Here is a 13,799-nt window from a genome sequence, read left to right as displayed (position 1 = left end):
GCATCACCTTCTTTGCACTTACTGTTCAGAACATTTTCATCCATGCACTCATCTAACCTTCACATTAACCACCTTGTAATACTATTCTGTAATTTTGCAGATGAGGACGTGGAAACTAAGAAAGGCTGAGCCTTGCTCACAGGGGCACAGCTGGCAAGTGTCACAGCCAGATTCCAGTCTAAATTTGCTGACCCTGAGGCTGACACTTTTCCCATTGCTCCAAGGGCCAACTATGTTTCTTATTATTTTTAAGCTACATTGAATATTACTGAATTTCCTACACTCATTTTTCTTGACACAGAGGAAGCCTTAGCAGGATAATGCTCATTAGCCATCATTAGAATTGTTTCATTTTCACAAACAGCTTGAATCATATTAGTCATGTAGAGAGCAAGGTTTCTCATTCTTTCATTCAATAAATGTTAATTGAACTTCTATGTACCAGATGCTCTTCTTGGAAATGGACATACAATAGTAAATAAAAACAAGACATTTTTTTGTTTTGTTTTCAAGAAGCTGTGAGGGAGGGGGTGACCCAGACAATAAATAAATAAGAAAATAAATGTTAATTGGTGAAAAATGCTATGAAGAAAAGTAAAGCAGAATTCCATTTACATCAAGTTCAAAAACAAAACAAAATAATGTATCATTTAGGGAGATACATATATTTCTATATATTAAACAATAGGGATATATTTCTCAAAATAATAAAGAATATCAAGGGAATAATTAAATTTGGCATAATGGTTACTACTGGGTAAAGAGGGGGGTGAGATAGAGGGAAGTACAAAAAGTTTAAAAATACTGATAATTTCTATAGACTGAATGTTTATATTGCCATTCAACTTGATATGCTGAAACCTAATCCCCAATGTGATGGTATTTGGAGGTGGGAACTTTAGGAGGGGCTTAGGTCATGAAGATGGAGCCCTCAAGAATGGGATTAATGCTCTTACTATTAAAAAAAATTTTTTTATCCTCACCCAAGGACATTTTTAAATTGCTTTTAGAGAGAGAGGAAGGGAGAAAGGAAGGGAGAGAGAATGTGAGAGAGAAACATCGATCAGTTGCCTCCCCAACACACGTGGACTGGGGACCAAATCAGTGACCTAGGCATGTGTCTTGATTGGGAATCGAACCCACAACCTTTCAGTTATAGGAAGACACTCCGACCAATTGAGCCACACCAGCCAGAATGGGATCAATGCTCTTATAAAAGAGACCCCAGAGTCTCTTTGCCCCTTCATCATGTAAGGGCACAGCAAAAAGATGGCAGTCTATGAATAGGAAGTGGGCTCTCACCAGACACCCAATCTCCTATTGCCTTAATCTTGGACTTCCCAGCCTCCAGAAATGTGAGAAATAGTTTGTTTTTTATAAGCCTCCTTATTTCTGATATTCTGTTGTAGCAGTCTGAATGGACAAAGGCAGTAACATTATATTTCTCAAGTCCTAAGTCTGTGAGTATGTGTATACATATATACACTGTTGTTAATATATGAAAGACAATAATTTTTTTAAATCTTTTAAAAAAGTAGGTTTGTGACCCAGCAATTTCACTCCAAGGTATATACCCAACAGAAATGTGTATATATGTTGACCCTACGACATGTACTGGAATGTTCACAGAAGCTTTATTCCTAATCACTCAAAATTGAAAATGACCAAAATGCCCATCAATGATTGAATGGATAAACAAATAGAGTCACATTCACATAATGAAACACTATAAAGCAAGAGAATGAATGAACTAAACTGACATACAACCACGTGAATAAATAGCACAAACTTCATGTTGATGAAAGAAGTCAATCCCAAAAGAATACATTGTATGTGGTTCCAATTATGTAATGTACAAAAACAGTCAAAACTAATTTATGCTGTTAGAAATCAGGATGATGGTTTTCCATGGGGGAAGGGTTGAGACTGTATATGTTATACTCGAAAGGTTTTTTTTTTAAGTGGGAGGTTGGGAGGGTGGTGTGTGTGCTATTTTATATCAAGTGAGCAGGATCGGCCTCTCTGATCAGGTGAAACCTAAGCTGAGACCTAATGAAATACACTTTGCCATTATTTGTCTACCCAGGGGAAGAATATTCTGGTAAGTACTCGTGAAACTTGTCTTAGACTATGAGTTCCTTGAATATAGGACCTGGTGTGCCTTTGAAACTCCAATATTTACATCAGTATCTAGCACATCACTAACCCAAAACTTGAATATATTTTTTTCTATATTGTCCCAGTTGTTCTCAGGACCTCCTTCTGGTTTCAGAGATTTTTTCTTTGACATCATGGTCTCTAACAATGCTCTTTGCCCTTGAATGCCATTTTCCTTTTTTGAAAAAGGAAGGAACACTTCCAGTCAAGATGGCAGTATAGGCAGACATGGCTCACCTCTTCGCACAACCACATCAAAATTACAACTGAAATATAGAACAACCATCACTTAGAACTGTCAGAAACAGAGTTAAATGGAAGTCTGACAATTACAGAATTAAAGAAACCACATCCATCCAGACTGGTAGAAGGGGCCCACAGGTGAAATGGGCTAGTCCCACACCCATGTGTGGTGGATAAAAATCAGGGAGGGATATCTTGGGAGCAAGGAGTCCCAGCCCCATACCAGCGCCCCCAGCCCAGGATTCCATTGCCAGGAAGGTAAGTCCCCACAACTTCTGGCTGTAAAAACCAGCAGGCATTGAGTCAGTGGAAGAAATTTCTGGAGTCCCAAGCAGATCCTCTTAAAGAGCCCACACATGGACTCACCTATTCAAACTCATTCCCTCTGAGCTCCAGCACTGGGGTAGCAGCTCAAAAGGCACCAATGGCATACTGGGAGAAACTGAAGTATCTCGCATCAAGGCAAGCAGAGGCCATTATCCCTTTTCTAAACCCTCTCCCAACAGAACCACAGAGTTGGAAAGCTGGTGCCACATCTGAGACTCCATCAACCTGGCTAACAGTGTTTAACCCACCTTGGAGATCTCAGGAGACTCTGCCCCACCCAACTTACCGACCCACCCAAGCTGCTTTTCTGTATGAATGGCTGGTCTTGGCTCATATTTCACAACTTCCTAAATTCTCTCAAACAAGGAACGGCTGGCCTAGGTTCACAGCTTGGCTTTACCTGGAAATCTCCAAGCCCAGCACAAGTAGCAGCCATCTCAGATTGCTTTATAGCTCAGGCAGGATGCCCCGGGCAAAACATAGGTTGGGACTGTGAGAAACGCCCACAATAAAACACTGGAACACAGGCAGGACTTGAATAGCAAAGCAAGGCATTTATTCACAAGTCTGCAGAGTCGGGCGCATCACCAGCCAGGAGAATGTGTGCACAAAGTAGACAAAGAAAACTGGTTTTATAGTAATGCGATTATCTCCCCCTCCCTAACACAATTATCGCCCCCCTTCCTCCCGCCCCCCCCTGTTTTTCCATTACTGGTTAATATGGGTTCACAATCTAACTCGATTGACTACTTAACTCAGGTTGTGATTAACTAAGGGCATTCTAGCTATAGGTCTATCTCCTACTTATTTGCAAAGTTATCTAGCTACATCTTCCCATTTCTCTGTGTTTGGTGACAACAATCTTCCTCCTTTTGATCCCAGAGATATGTGTGAGGAGCTTCGGAATGTCATTTCCTTGCCCCTTTTCCATGATTCATCTGTTAATTATCTCCTACTGGTTTGAGAAGGAAATCAGAGAAGGAAAACTCTGATTCCAAAAAACCTCCACTGCCTTGCAGCATACCTCTTCAGGGGAAAGGCTAAGGGAGTAAACCCCGACAGAAAATCCGGAGCCGGAGTCCCTAAGGCGGTTCGACGTTGTAGTCAACACCGGCAACTCCTGCGGCGCACCTGAAGCCAAGCTGTATTGACTCCGTCTTTCCCTTGGACCCTTCAGCTGCAAAGAGAGGGGGGGTCTGCTGCATGGGCAACAGCAGACCCTCCATATCACCCTGCCCAGGCTCTGTAGCTTCAGCTTCACTGGAGAGGACACTCCAGCGTCATCGCAAGATGTCGATTCAACACGGGAGGAGACAGATACCGTGTCACTCCCGAGTCGGACTGCACAGCCATTCTCGGCGGTGCAGATAGACTCTTAAGAAGCTACACCATCGTCTCTCGAGACGGACGGCTGCCGACGACGACTGGTTTGAGAGTCACTGGCTTGCTTCTTTATCCCTAACAGGGCTGACCTTGGCCTGCACCACCTGGGAAACCCCAGGACCAGCACGCCCAGTGGGCAGCTACAGACCATGTTAGAGCATCGCCACCCTGCTCCTGCACAGCTGATCTTCCAGGGTGGTGATAAGTGGTCACAGCCAAACCTTGCAGCTGACTGGCCTGTATAAATCCCTCCCATTGATCTGCCAACAGCAACCAAGGCTCAACTACAAGAGGAGGGTGTTCAGCCCACACAAAGGGTGCACTTCAAGTACTGAGCTTGGGTTATAGGGGAGGCTGTCCCACTGGACCCTACTGGACACCTACTACATGAGGCCACACTACCAAGACACGGAGTCAAAGCAGCTCTGACTAATACATAGAAACAAACAGAGGAAGGCTGCCAAAATGAGGAGACAATAAAACATGGCCCAAATGGAGGAAAAGATAAAAAAAGGAACAGAAAAAGACCTAAACAAAATGGAGATAAGCAATCTATCAGATAGAGTTCAAAACACTGGTTATAAGTGTTAGAAATAGTAAAAACCGAAACCAAGGAAGCTGAGATGCAAGATTTATTAAGAGGAACCTGCCGGGCTGTCTCAAAGGATAGAACAGCAGCTGGCGTACAGGCTGACAAGGTTTTAAAGGGAGGGATAGAGGATGACTATAACAGGGTATCGGGGCGCCTAGTGATTGGTTTGGCCTGAGGGTAACAGCAGGAACAATGGGTTGAATCTGGGGGTAATGGCGCAAACAATGGTGGGAACAACGAGGTACTTGGTGTTCTGTTAGGTATGTTGTTCGGGAGAAGGTACTTGGTGATTTATTGGGCATATTGCTGGGCAGAAGAATAGAATAAGGGAGTAAAAAATTTTCTACCTCCTACTGTTGTTTTGCAAGATTTGAGGAACTTTTCACTGGACTTCTTAATAGTCATTGTTTGTGGTTTTTACTTCCTGCTAATCAACTTATTGGGTGGGGGGTTTTGAAGCTCTTACTGAACCTAAAAATAAGGATGCTCAAGAAACTTAGTGAGGACCTCAGCAGCATAAAAAAGATCCAGTCAGAAACAAAGGATATACAAATTGAAATAAAGAACAGTTTACAGGGAAACAACAGTCAAGTGGATGAAGCCAAGAATCAAACCAATGATTTGGAAATAAGGAAGCAAAAAAACAGCCAATCAGGACAACAAGAAGAATAAAGAATCCCCCAAAATGAGTATAGTATAAGCAGCCTATGGGATAACTTCAAGAGGTCGACATTTGCATTATAGAGGTGCCAGAAGGAGAAGGGGAAGAGCAAGAAATTGAAAAGCTATTTGAAAAAAATAATGAAAGAAAATTTCCCTAATGTGGTGAAGGAAATAGATGTGCAAGTCCAGGAAGCACTGAGAGTCTCAAACCAGATGGATGCAAAGAGACCAAGACACATCATCATTAAAATGCCAAAGGTTAAAGATAGAGAGAGAATCTTAAAAGCAGTAAGAGAAAAGAAGTCAGAACCTACAAGGGCATTCCCATAAGACTGTCAGCTGAATTCTCAAAAGAAACTTTGCAGGCTAGAAGAGATTGGCAAGAGATATTCAAAGTCATGAAAAGCTGGGGCTTGTAGCTAAGATTGCTCTACCCAGCAAAGCTATCATTTAAAATCAAAGGGCAGATAAAGAGCTTCCCAGATAAGAAAAAACTGAAGGAGTTCATCATCACCAAACCATTATTATATGAAATGTTAAAGGGACTTTTTAAGAAAATGATCAAAACTATGAACAATAAAATGGCAATAAATACTTACCTATCAACAGTTGAACCTAAAAAACAAACTAAGCAACAAGAAGAGACAGAATCGAGGATATGGAGAGTGTTTTGATGGCTGCCAGGTGGGAGAGGGGTGTGGGGGAATGGGTGAAGAGATGAGGGGATTAAGAAGTACAAACAGGTAGTTACAGAATAGCCATGGGGATGTAAAGAACAGTACAGGAAATGGAGTGGCCAAATAACTTATAGGCATGATCCATGGACATTAACAATGGTGAGGGGATTGGCTGAGGGAGTGGGGTTGCAGGGTGGAGGGTGTAAAGGGGGAAAAATCAGGACAACTGTAATAGCATAATTGATAAAATATAATTTTTTTAAAAAAGGAAGGAACAAATTCTGAGATGTGTAATAACATGTTTACATCCATCCTAGTGGTAAAACAGGCCTTCTTCCTATCCAAGCCATTTCTACATGATTCCAACTCTCCCTTTCTCAGCCTACTAGAGCATCCTGACTGGAAACCATACATGACTTCATTTACCCCCAACTCGACCCCACACACACACACACACAACACATTCACCTTGTTTCACCTAGTATAGCACTTAATGTACTTTACTGCAATTCTTTGTTTGCCTACCTAGCTCACTTATACCTTGAGAGGCATGGAGGTCAGGGCTGTGATGTTTTCAACATTTTATTCCCAAAGCACATGACTATTCCCCTGTAATCTTTGAAAAGTGCTGTTTGAACGGATATATCTGGGTTAAAATAACCAAGAAAGGCACAGTTGGGGTTGGGAAGTCTATTGATGACTGTTTTAATAGGATAGTAACTGGTACTAATGTTGCCAGTGGAAATGTTATCGGCGAAACCCTGGTTCTTCTCACCACTGCAGTAAAGAATTACAGATTAGCAAGCTTATTTATTAGTTTATTAGTGAATGAGACAGTAAAAACAAGGGTGGCCACCCTCCCCTCCACACCCCCACTCTTATTAGGGTTTTCTGGACCCAAGGGTAGGTAGGACGACGACCATGTCCAGCTTGAAGCAGCTAGAGGAGCTTGAGACCTTCGCCCATTGTCCTTTACAAGATTACAAAGGGTCCTAATATTTGAAGGGGGGGGAGAGTTATTTTTTACGAACCAGGGGTATGGACTTGGGGGGGGGATTGCTGGGGGAGTGAGATGCTGGGTGGAGGGGAGCAAAGGGGAGAAAATTGGAACTGTTGCAACAATATAATCAATAAAAAACATTTAAAAAATATTGTATTGTTTATGCTAAAAATAAAAATAAAAAAAAAGAAAAAGATGAAGGGATTAGGAAGTACGAATTGGTGGTTACAAAATAGTTACCAGGATGTAAAGTACAGCATAGGGGGTATAGTCAGTAATATTGTAATAACTATGTATGATGCCAGGAGGGTATTAGAAATATAGGGGGAAACACTTTGTATAATACATGATTATGTAACTACTATGCTGAAATTGATTCAAAACAAACAAAAAAAAAGAAACTTGCAAATTAAGAACATATACCTAAACCAAGGCTATATTGTCTCAAAATTAGGCAAAACCAAAGTGCTACAATGTGATAGAGCTGGGTGACAGATGTTTTGTTGTTGTTTTCTTATATTTCTCTGTAACTTGACATTTTCATAAATAAAATAGATACCTGCACCTTTACTTTTGTAGATATTATTGCTTCTCTCTTCAAATGAGTGTGTTTGAATTTTTATGATTGAATTTATGGAAATATATTAAGTAAAAAAGTGTAGATGGGACATGGATCTGGCAAAATCATATGAAATTCCTGATGCAGGATTGTGTCAGGGCAGCCTTGCTCTGAGAAATCACCCGAAGACCACTGTGGAATCAGGGAATGGGTTTACTGAGGGAAAAGGAGGAAGGGGGTAAGGGGAGAGGCAGCTCCGGGACCAACTCAAGGGCCCATAGGAGCAAGGGGAATGAGAAGAAAGGGAATGGGGAACAGGTATAATGGGGACTCCCGTGCCTGTTACAGAACCCCTGGGCTGCTCCAATTGAAACAGAACCCACGGGCTCTTTAGTTAGGGGCCCGATTGCCCGCCACCAAAGTTATAACTCTCAATACCAGAGTTTAGTGAAAAGAAAAAGAATTGTTTATTTAACAGTTATATAGATTTAGATTATCTGCGGATTTCTGCTGTTAAGTCTTATGTTCTTTAAAACACCCATAAACACATATCCTTGCCTCCCCCCCTACCAAACCTGGCCAGTCTTAGGAAGGTCAGAAACACTGTTTCCCTACTTTCCAAACACAGTTCAGCTTTACCAGCAGCTGCCAATCACTCAATTCTGATTGGGGAGTTCCTTTCTGTGCTGTGGTGCCCTCCAGCTCTCAATGCAGAACCGCCTGGATTCTCAGCCTCCTTGTAAACTGCCTTCTTCCTGCAAACTGCATGGATCTCCTCTGATTCTCAAAGCCACATGGCGAGAGCCTCTTCTTAAAGCAGCCTGGAGACCCCTTCTCCAAGCCACATGGAGGGAGCACAGGAGAGCCAGGGCCAGAGTGAGAGCTAAAATGTCCGCAGCTGCTTATTTATCCCCAACTGCGTCCTCTGACACAGTGGGTGTTGCAAGCAGTTCTGACCATTCACAGAACCTTACGCAGGCTCTGTAGGCTCCTTCCATATCAGCTCACAGTCCAAGACCCCTCCCGTCTTCCTGAGCCTTGGAAGTAAAGTGGATCTTTTTGCAACAAAGTTTCCAGCCACTAGCCCCAGGCATGCAAGGGCATCCTTAAAGCTGCTTCCTTTTCCCTATCTCCCAGCTGCAGACTCTGGGGTTTGTTTTTGGACTCCCCTGTTTCTGTAACACCTCCTCGTGGGCCCGTAGGAGTCCCACCTGCACTGCAGGCACCTTTTTTATACTTGTCAACCACACATTTTGGTGAGGATGAGTTTGCTTATCAAAATATTCAGCAGATTATTTATATCTGATTGCCCCCCCCCACCCCCACCAGGTTAGTTAACATATTGGGCTAGGTTCATTACCATTTCCCCTGGGAATGGTTTCAGTCCATCAACACATCTTTTGGGAACTGCTAAGTCCATCAGCATATCTTTGGGAAGGGCTAAGTCCAGGACCAGGTTGGTTAGCATATATCAGAAGTCCAGGTGTGCATTCTAGCTGTGTCCATGTTCTGACAGATTGGAGGTTGGGAAAAACTGATATAGTTTGCATCGTCTCTTTTTACTCCAGCTGATTCAGAGTTTCAGAACCAAATTTGAAGTTCAAGCAACAATAACAATGTTGTTTATTGTTTTGGCATATTTGTATTCTTCAGATTTGATATTCCAGCTCTTTATCCTACCTTATATCATTTCATTGTATGTAATATTTCAGGGCAGCAGGCACCGACACATGCTGAATCCCATGCTGACTCTAGCACACCTCAATCACCTCTTCACCATCCTCTGGAATAACCCATGCTGACACTCTTAGGTAGATGCCCTCTCCTCCCTCATGCCAAAGTCCTCCCATTACGGAATCACAATGCATCAATAGAAGAACTATTATTAAGACCAAATACATTTTATGAAAATTTGCAAGTGAATGGCAAAATATGTTTTCCCGTTGATGGCTTTTGGGTGTGGTGAATTATTATCTAAAACAGTTGTGAAAGAGGTCACTGGTACTAAGAACCAGGGGTGTTCTTGGCATCCAAGAATAGAATCTGTGTACAAGAAGCTGCAATGGTTTCAAAATTCAGAAAGAGAAACTAAATTTTGAGCAAACCTAGGACTTAGAAAGGGCCCTTTGAGAGAAAAAGGGTCTGGAATAGTTTTCAGTATCAGGCAGAACATGTACCTCTCTTGTAGAGTTACAGGTAACTCAGTAACTAGGGAGGAAGTAATAAATTTCTGTTTCATGATCCGCCTAGGTTCCTGGTTCACACTGGATGTTTTAGAGAAGAGTCTATGCTGCCATGGGTTCATTCGTGGGGCAATCCAAGGGATTCAAGATTCTGACTGTGGTGTTCATGTTTCTGGTTTTGATGAGTACTAAACTTGCTGTGCTCCAGGTTCATTCATTCTCTCCTTGCACAATCTCAAATTTGGATTGATTACTGCCTTAATCTGGGAAAATGGGCTGAGTGAGTTCTCAATCTCCTTCCCTCAACCCCTGTGTGACTCCAGCGCAGTAATTGCAGGGTGGGACAGCATCCTTAGGAGGAGGGTGTGTGGTTGGGTGTTGGGGTCTACTAAGAGATTGTACCAGGGAAATCCCAGCGGAGAAAAAGAATAAACAATTCCAATTGTTCTTAGTTCTCTCGCCCTTCCTGCCACAGTGTATGAGAAAGAGAACTCTGTGGTGTCCAGTCCTGCTTTTCAGCACTGAGAAAAAGAGGCAAGGATTCAGGGAAAAAATCCTGTTGGAAAAGAATGGACACAAAGTGACCTTTGTGGTGTTTTGGGGGAACTTGGCTATAAAAGAAGCTAAGAATACCTTTCAAAGAAGGCATTTCCCTGTTGGTCTATTGGTCGTAACTGGAGTTCTGGAGCTTAATGTAGCTATACATGCTTTGGGGGGGGGGGGGGGTGCCTGTTTCAGCTCATGTGTAAAACAGTTGAATGGGTTATTGATATTTAGACAGTGGGAGATTTCACATGAAAATATGAATTTTTGGTTTCCCTTAAAAGTGGTTCAACCTAAGATGGCAAGATGGGTTTACAAATTGGTCTTTATTCTAAGAGCATTAGGAGTTTCAGCAGGGAAATCCTAATTTCTTAATGTCAATGTAAGAAACCTCCAAACCTGCAGAGAATTTTTCTAAATTTATTTGAGCCAAACTGACATTTGCCAGGAAGCAAAATATCAATGGGTCGAGAAAATACTCCGAGAATGGAAGTTTTATAGTTTATTTTATATGTTAGAATCAAAGGAGGAGATATTACATAAAAGAGGGGTTATATGAAATTTATTGGTGGTAGATTAGGGAGGTTGAAGAAAGCAAAGCGGGGAAATCTCTGAGATTGAATAAAGAGTATAATGAAGAGACACATACTTCTTTTACATTGGTAGTTACTGTCAGATCATGGAGGCAGCTAGAATGTACACCTGGACTTTGGTATATGCTAATCAACCTGGCCCTGGACTTAGCCTTTCCCAAAAGATATGTTGATGGATTTAGCCATTCCCAAAGCATATGTGGATGGACTGAAACTTTCCCAGAGGAAATGCTAATGGATTTAGCCATTCCCAAAGGATATGTTGATGGACTGAACCGGTTTCCAGAGTAAATGGTAATAGACCTAGCCCCATATGTTAACTAAGCTGGCATGGGAGGGGGAAAGCAATGAGATGTAAATGACCTGCTGAATATGTTAATAAGCAAACTCCCCCTTACCGAAAGGTGTATAAAAAAAGGTGCCTGCAGAAGTACTGGTTGCGATTCCTATGAGCCCACAGGGAGGGCCAGGAGCCACCTCTCTCCACTTTCCCTTGCTCCTATGGGCTGTTGAGTCAGTCTGGGAATTGCCTCTCCCCTTAATCCCCTTCCCCCTTCCTTTGGTCCTCAATAAACCAGTTATCTGCTCCCACAACAGTCTCTGGGCGATTTCTCAGAGCAGGGCTGCCCTGACAGTTATACTGTCTCACCATGCGGTTACTTTCAGTCTCTGAGTTTGTAAGGCCTGCCATGCAGGGCCTCCCTGAGCTTGTCAGGTTTAGTATGTGGCCCCTTTCTGGTCCACATTAAAAATTAGATCCAGCCCTGGCCAGGTGACTCAGTTGGTTGGAGCATCATCCCATGCACCAAAAGACTGTGGGTTCGTTTCTGGTCAGGGAACAGGTTGCAGGTTCGATCCCCAGTTGCGGTATGTACAGGAGGCAACTGATTGATGTTTTTCTCTCTCTCTTTCTCTCTAAAATTAATAAACATATTTTAAGGTAAAGATTAGAAAAAAAAAAAAAGGTCCGAAGAAAGTGTTGATTTTATTTCCAAAGTAAACTTTCACTGTGAGAGAGTGAGACATCTTGGTGCAGCAGCCAAAATTTTGCACTTTAAAAAATGTTTAATTATAACTACATAAAAATATATAAATTATAAATGCTCAACTAAATAGAAGAAAATAGCTGTATAATCATCACAGGTCAAGAAATAAATATTACCAGTGCTCCAGAAGCTTCCTCTTTCGCCTTCTACTGTCACTATCACCCTCTCTTCTTTCCAACTATAAACATTATAGTTCATTTTTGCCTGATTTTGCATTTTATAGAAATGTAATCATATACTATGTACTCTTTAATCTGTCTTTCAATCTGAAGCAGGTTAGTAAGAAGCAAGGAAATTCCTTGGCAAGTGGAATGGGTAAAACTGAGGCAGGTAACTGATTCAAACTGGCCTCATCTAGCACCCTGGCTCACCTACCTCCTTCTCCCTCACATGACCACTCCCTTAAGCGTTAAGGACAATGAGGTTCTGATGAGCATCACAAAATCTTAGGAACAAAGCCTCAGGTCTGTTGACCACAGAGGCAAAGTTTTGGTCAATTTAGTTATAACACTTAGGCCTCAGCTGTGTTTCAGCTCCAGGCTCAGAAAAACAACAAAACCAGATGAAGCAATGCCATGGCCAATCGCAGGACCGGATGCAATGACTTATGACCTCCTACCTAAGGCCAACCAGTCAGTAGAGACCATGACCTAGAAAGGGGACACCTGGAAAGCTGATATTTTATTGAGATCCTCTGCAGACCTCCCCTAAAATTCCCACCTTTAGAAAACATAAAATTCCTAAGGCAAAGGATCTGGTGTCCACACACTCTCTTTCTGTCTGGAGCACGGCTGCACTCCCCACATTTCTGCTTCTTTCCTCAAGGCACATATGTTTGCTTTCTATCTCCTAAGCTCCAAGGGCCCTTCTTTTGCTTCTGTAACTTGCTTCCTGAGTCCACTCAGAACAGCTGGCTCAATTCTTCTACCTCTGTGACTTTCTAAATAAATTTCTTGAGCTAGAGTTCTTGGCTCTTGAATTCTTTCTTTGCCAAACTCAAGAAATTAGGTCTAACACCACTGCTAACAATTCGATTTTTGTGAAGTTAATCCATGTTGTAGTGTAAAGCTATTATTTGTTAATTTTAATTTCATGCTAGTACTCCAGTGTATGAATATATGACAACTTACTTATCTGTTCTACTATTGATGGTCATTTAGATTGTGTTCAACTTGGGGCTATTTTAAATATTTCTTGGTGCACATATGCATGCCTTTCTGTTGGGTATATACCAATGAGCTAAATTGATTAGTCCTAAGGTATGGATACATTAATCTTTAGTACATAATAAGAAACAGTTTTGCAAAGTGGTTTTTCCAATATATGCTCTCACCAGCACAATAGGAGAGGTCCAGTTGCTTCACATCCTCACTAACATTGGTATTGTCTTTTAGTTGTAGCCTTTCTTTGAATACATAGAGATATTATTTCATTGTGCTTTTAATTTGCATTCCTTTTCTTACTAATTCAGCTGATCACCTATTCATATATTTATTGGTCATTTGGATTTCTTCTATTGTGAAATTCTGTTAAAGTATATTCTATTCATTTTTAATTGGGTTGTTAGTCTTTTCTTGTTAATTAGTAGGAATTCTTTATAGATTCTGGATACAAGCACCTTCATTTGCTGTGCATGGAGCAAATATCTTCTCCAGCTCTGTCATGCCTGCTTTCCACTATAATAGTGTCTTTTGATTAAAAGAAATTGTTTCTTTATTTTTAAATTTTATTTTATTGTGATAAGAACATTTAATGTGAGATCTACCTGCTTAACAATTTTTAAAGCATACAACACAATATTTTAGATACACTGTTGTATGGCAGACCTCTGGA

This window comes from Furipterus horrens, unplaced genomic scaffold (genome assembly GCF_987537825.1).
Source record: "Furipterus horrens unplaced genomic scaffold, mFurHor1.1.pri manual_scaffold_5, whole genome shotgun sequence".
In the NCBI taxonomy this organism is placed as follows: domain Eukaryota; kingdom Metazoa; phylum Chordata; class Mammalia; order Chiroptera; family Furipteridae; genus Furipterus; species Furipterus horrens.
Note: the sequence above shows the minus strand (reverse complement) of the source record.